General features: G+C 33.6%; 1 protein-coding gene across 3 annotated transcripts in view; it reads right to left on the bottom strand.

Moving 5' to 3' along the window:
* Nucleotides 1-6,105: 6,105 nt before the first annotated feature.
* The window catches only part of atad1a (ATPase family AAA domain containing 1a), a 22,491-nt gene continuing 22,475 nt past the window's right edge, over nt 6,106-6,121 (bottom strand). Inside the window, exon 10 of one of the 3 annotated variants that reach the window (XM_058374391.1) lies at nt 6,106-6,121. This exon is cut by the window's right edge and continues 594 nt beyond it. The gene's annotated coding sequence lies outside the window, so the exon portion shown is untranslated. The other 2 variants (XM_058374389.1, XM_058374390.1) reach the window with 2 other exon arrangements.

Here is a 6,121-nt window from a genome sequence, read left to right as displayed (position 1 = left end):
GTGTGTGTGTGATTATAGTGTGTGTGCGTGTAAAAATAAATTATTGTGTGTGTGATTATAGTGTGTGTGATTATAGTGTGTGTGATTATAGTGTGTGTGCGTGTAAAAATAAATTATTGTGTGTGTGATTATAGTGTGTGTGATTATAGTGTGTGTGTGATTATAGTGTGTGCGTGTAAAAATAAATTATTGTGTGTGTGATTATAGTGTGTGTGATTATAGTGTGTGTGTGATTATAGTGTGTGTGATTATAGTGTGTGTGCGTGTAAAAATAAATTATTGTGTGTGTGATTATAGTGTGTGTGCGTGTAAAAATAAATTATAGTGTGTGTGATTATAGTGTGTGTGTGTGTGTGATTATAGTGAGTGTGATTATAGTATGTGTGTGTGATTATAGTATGTGTGTGTGATTATAGTGTGTGTGTGTGTGATTATAGTGTGTGTGATTATAGTGTGTGTGCGTGTAAAAATAAATTATAGTGTGTGTGTGATTATAGTGTGTGTGATTATAGTGTGTGTGTGCGTGTAAAAATAAATTATAGTGTGTGTGTGATTATAGTGTGTGTGATTATAGTGTGTGTGATTATAGTGTGTGCGTGTAAAAATAAATTATTGTGTGTGTGATTATATTGTGTGATTATAGTGTGTGTGTGATTATAGTGTGTGTGATTATAGTGTGTGTGCGTGTAAAAATAAATTATTGTGTGTGTGATTATAGTGTGTGTGCGTGTAAAAATAAATTATAGTGTGTGTGATTATAGTACGTGTGTGAGATTATAGTGTGTGTTCGTGTGATTATAGTATGTGTGATTATAGTGTGTGTGATTATAGTGAGTGTGATTATAGTGTGTGTGCGTGTAAAAATAAATTATAGTGTGTGTGTGATTATAGTGTGTGTGATTATAGTATGTGTGTGTGATTATAGTGTGTGTGCGTGTAAAAATAAATTATAGTGTGTGTGATTATAGTGTGTGTGATTATAGTGTGTGTGCGTGTAAAAATAAATTATAGTGTGTGTGTGATTATAGTGTGTGTGATTATAGTATGTGTGTGTGATTATAGTGTGTGTGATTATAGTGTGTGTGTGTGATGATAGTGTGTGTGTGATTATAGTACGTGTGTGTGATTATAGTGTGTGTGTGATTATAGTGTGTGTGTGATTATAGTGTGTGTGTGAGATTATAGTGTGTGTGATTATAGTACGTGTGTGTGATTATAGTGTGTGTGATTATAGTGTGTGTGTGTGATTATAGTGTGTGTGTGATTATAGTACGTGTGTGTGAGATTATAGTGTGTGTGATTATAATATGTGTGTGTGATTATAGTGTGTGTGTGATTATAGTGTGTGTGTGTGATTATAGTGTGTGTGTGATTATAGTGTGTGTGTGTGATTATAGTGAGTGTGCGTGTAAAAATAAATTATAGTGTGTGTGATTATAGTGTGTGTGATTATAGTGTGTGTGATTATAGTGTGTGTGCGTGTAAAAATAAATTGTGTGTGTGATTATAGTGTGTGTGTGTGATTATAGTGTGTGTGCGTGTAAAAATAAATTAGTGTGTGTGTGATTATAGTGTGTGTGTGATTATAGTGTGTGTGATTATAGTGTGTGTGTGATTATAGTGTGTGTGTGATTATAGTGTGTGTGCGTGTAAAAATAAATTATTGTGTGTGTGATTATAGTGTGTGTGTGATTATAGTGTGTGTGATTATAGTGTGTGTGATTATAGTGTGTGTGATTATTGTGTGTGTGATTATAGTGTGTGTGATTATAGTGTGTGTGATTATAGTGTGTGCGTGTAAAAATAAATTATAGTGTGTGTGATTATAGTGTGTGTGATTATAGTGTGTGTGTGATTATAGTGTGTGTGCGTGTAAAAATAAATTATTGTGTGTGTGATTATATTGTGTGTGATTATAGTGTGTGTGCGTGTAAAAATAAATTATTGTGTGTGTGATTATAGTGTGTGTGATTATAGTGTGTGTGATTATAGTGTGTGTGCGTGTAAAAATAAATTATTGTGTGTGTGATTATAGTGTGTGTGATTATAGTGTGTGTGTGATTATAGTGTGTGTGCGTGTAAAAATAAATTATAGTGTGTGTGATTATAGTGTGTGTGTGCGTGTACAAATAAATTATTGTGTGTGTGATTATAGTGTGTGTGATTATAGTGTGTGTGTGCGTGTAAAAATAAATTATTGTGTGTGTGATTATAGTGTGTGTGATTATAGTGTGTGTGTGATTATAGTGTGTGTGCGTGTAAAAATAAATTATAGTGTGTGTGATTATAGTGTGTGTGATTATAGTGTGTGTGCGTGTAAAAATAAATTATTGTGTGTGTGATTATAGTGTGTGTGTGATTATAGTGTGTGTGATTATAGTGTGTGTGCGTGTAAAAATAAATTATAGTGTGTGTGATTATAGTGTGTGTGATTATAGTGTGTGTGATTATAGTGTGTGTGCATGTAAAAATAAATTATTGTGTGTGTGATTATAGTGTGTGATTATAGTGTGTGTGTGATTATAGTGTGTGTGCGTGTAAAAATAAATTATAGTGTGTGTGATTATAGTGTGTGTGATTATAGTGTGTGTGATTATAGTGTGTGATTATAGTGTGTGTGATTATAGTGTGTGTGATTATAGTGTGTGATTATAGTGTGTGTGTGATTATAGTGTGTGTGATTATAGTGTGTGATTATAGTGTGTGTGATTATAGTGTGTGTGATTATAGTGTGTGATTATAGTGTGTGTGTGATTATAGTGTGTGTGATTATAGTGTGTGTGCGTGTAAAAATAAATTATTGTGTGTGTGATTATAGTGTGTGATTATAGTGTGTGTGATTATAGTGTGTGTGCGTGTAAAAATAAATTATTGTGTGTGTGATTATAGTGTGTGATTATAGTGTGTGTGCGTGTAAAAATAAATTATAGTGTGTGTGTGATTATAGTGCGTGTGATTATAGTGTGTGTGTGATTATAGTGTGTGTGCGTGTAAAAATAAATTATAGTGTGTGTGATTATAGTGTGTGTGATTATAGTGTGTGTGATTATAGTGTGTGTGATTATAGTGTGTGTGCGTGTAAAAATAAATTATAGTGTGTGTGATTATAGTGTGTGTGTGATTATAGTGTGTGTGATTATAGTGTGTGTGCGTGTAAAAATAAATTCTAGTGTGTGTGTGATTATAGTGTGTGTGATTATAGTGTGTGTGTGTGATTATAGTGTGTGTGCGTGTAAAAATAAATTATAGTGTGTGTGTGATTATAGTGTGTGTGATTATAGTACGTGTGTGTGATTATAGTGTGTGTGATTATAGTGTGTGTGTGTGATTATAGTGTGTGTGTGATTATAGTACGTGTGTGTGATTATAGTGTGTGTGATTATAGTGTGTGTGTGTGATTATAGTGTGTGTGTGGTTATAGTGTGTGTGATTATAGTGTGTGTGTGTGATTATAGTGTGTGTGTGATTATAGTGTGTGTGATTATAGTGTGTGTGCGTGTAAAAATAAATTATAGTGTGTGTGTGAGATTATAGTGTGTGTGATTATAGTATGTGTGTGTGATTATAGTGTGTGTGTGTGATTATAGTGTGTGTGATTATAGTACGTGTGTGTGATTATAGTGTGTGTGATTAGTGTGTGTGTGTGATTATAGTGTGTGTGTGATTATAGTGTGTGTGATTAGTGTGTGTGTGTGATTATAGTGTGTGTGTGATTATAGTACGTGTGTGTGATTATAGTGTGTGTGTGATTATAGTGTGTGTGTGATTATAGTGTGTGATTATAGTGTGTGTGTGATTATAGTGTGTGTGTGATTATAGTACGTGTGTGTGATTATAGTGTGTGTGATTATAGTGTGTGTGTGTGATTATAGTGTGTGTGTGATTATAGTACGTGTGTGTGATTATAGTGTGTGTGATTATAGTGTGTGTGATTATAGTGTGTGTGATTATAGTACGTGTGTGTGATTATAGTGTGTGTGATTATAGTACGTGTGTGTGATTATAGTGTGTGTGATTATAGTGTGTGTGATTATAGTGTGTGTGTGTGTGATTATAGTGTGTGTGTGATTATAGTACGTGTGTGAGATTATAGTGTGTGTGATTATAGTGTGTGTGTGATTATAGTATGTGTGTGTGATTATAGTGTGTGTGTGTGATTATAGTGTGTGTGTGATTATAGTACGTGTGTGTGATTATAGTGTGTGTGATTATATGTGTGTGTGATTATAGTGTGTGTGTGTGATTATAGTGTGTGTGATTATAGTGTGTGTGTGATTATAGTATGTGTGTGTGATTATAGTGTGTGTGTGTGATTATAGTGTGTGTGTGATTATAGTACGTGTGTGTGATTATAGTGTGTGTGATTATAGTGTGTGTGATTATATGTGTGTGTGATTATAGTGTGTGTGTGATTATAGTGTGTGTGTGTGATTATAGTACGTGTGTGTGATTATAGTGTGTGTGTGATTATAATATGTGTGTGTGATTATAGTGTGTGTGTGTGTGTGATTATAGTGAGTGTGATTATAGTATGTGTGTGTGTAAAAATAAATTATAGTGTGTGTGATTATAGTACGTGTGTGTGATTATAGTGTGTGTGCGTGTAAAAATAAATTATAGTGTGTGTGTGATTATAGTATGTGTGTGATTATAGTGTGTGTGATTATAGTATGTGTGTGTGATTATAGTGTGTGTGTGTGATTATAATGTGTGTGATTATAGTGTGTGTGTGTAAAAATAAATTATAGTGTGTGTGATTATAGTGTGTGTGTGATTATAGTGTGTGTGATTATAGTGTGTGTGTGAGATTAGTGTGTGTGATTATAGTGTGTGTGATTACAGTGTGTGTGATTACAGTGTGTGTGATTATAGTGTGTGTGTGAGATTATAGTGTGTGTGATTACAGTGAGTGTGTGTGATTATAGTGTATGTGATTATATTGTGTGTGTGAGATTATAGTGTATGTGATTATAGTGTGTGTGATTACAGTGAGTGTGTGTGATTATAGTGTATGTGATTATAGTGTGTGTGATTATAGTGTGTGTGTGTGAGATTATAGTGTGTGTGATTATAGTGTGTGTGTGTGATTATAGTGTGTGTGTGTGAGATTATAGTGTGTGATTAGTGAGTGTGTGTGAGATTATAGTGAGTGTGATTAGTGTGTGATTATAGTGTGTGTGAGATTATAATGTGTGATTATAGTGTGTGTGTGTGTGAGATTATAGTGTGTGTGATTATAGTGTGTGTGTGTGAGATTGTAGTGAGTGTGATTAGTGAGTGTGTGATTATAGTGTGTGATTATAGTGTGTGTGTGATTATAGTGTGTGTGTGTGATTATAGTGAGTGTGTGATTATAGTGTGTGTGTGTGATTATAGTGTGTGTGTGAGATTATAGTGAGTGTGATTAGTGAGTGTGTGATTATAGTGTGTGTGAGATTATAGTGTGTGTGTGTGATTATAGTGTGTGTGATTATAGTGTGTGTGAGATTATAGTGTGTGTGTGTGAGATTATAGTGTGTGATTAGTGAGTGTGTGATTATAGTGTGTGTGAGATTATAGTGAGTGTGATTAGTGAGTGTGTGATTATAGTGTGTGTGTGTGATCATAGTGTGTGTGAGATTATAATGTGTGATTATAGTGTGTGTGAGATTATAGTGTGTGTGATTATAGTGTGTGTGTGTGAGAGATTATAGTGAGTGTGATTAGTGAGTGTGTGATTATAGTGTGTGTGTGATCATAGTGTGTGAGATTATAATGTGTGTGATTATTGTGTGTGTGTGTGATTATAGTGTGTGTGTGTGTGTGATTACACTCAGTGTAGAGATTAGTGTTCTCTAAACCTGTATAAAGTATTGAGTGGAATCAGAGTGTGATGTTCACATCAAACCTGCGCTGCTGTGTAAAGCTTCTTCCCAGAAACCAACAGTATGAAGATACAGATAAACAGAGAACATCAGAAATTTCACCCCAAAAATCTCCAAGTCTTTAGTGTTTGTGTTTTTTTTCAGGTGAAAACCAGAGTGCACTTCATTTTGTTAATCATTTTATAGAATTTCTTGTGAGGATGTAGAATTAAGGCTAGGGTTCCATAGTTCTGTATGGAATAAATGATTATATCAGA

This window comes from Hemibagrus wyckioides, linkage group LG22, assembly GCF_019097595.1.
Source record: "Hemibagrus wyckioides isolate EC202008001 linkage group LG22, SWU_Hwy_1.0, whole genome shotgun sequence".
Lineage (NCBI taxonomy): Eukaryota > Metazoa > Chordata > Actinopteri > Siluriformes > Bagridae > Hemibagrus > Hemibagrus wyckioides.
Note: the sequence above shows the minus strand (reverse complement) of the source record. Positions and strands in the feature narration are given on the sequence as shown.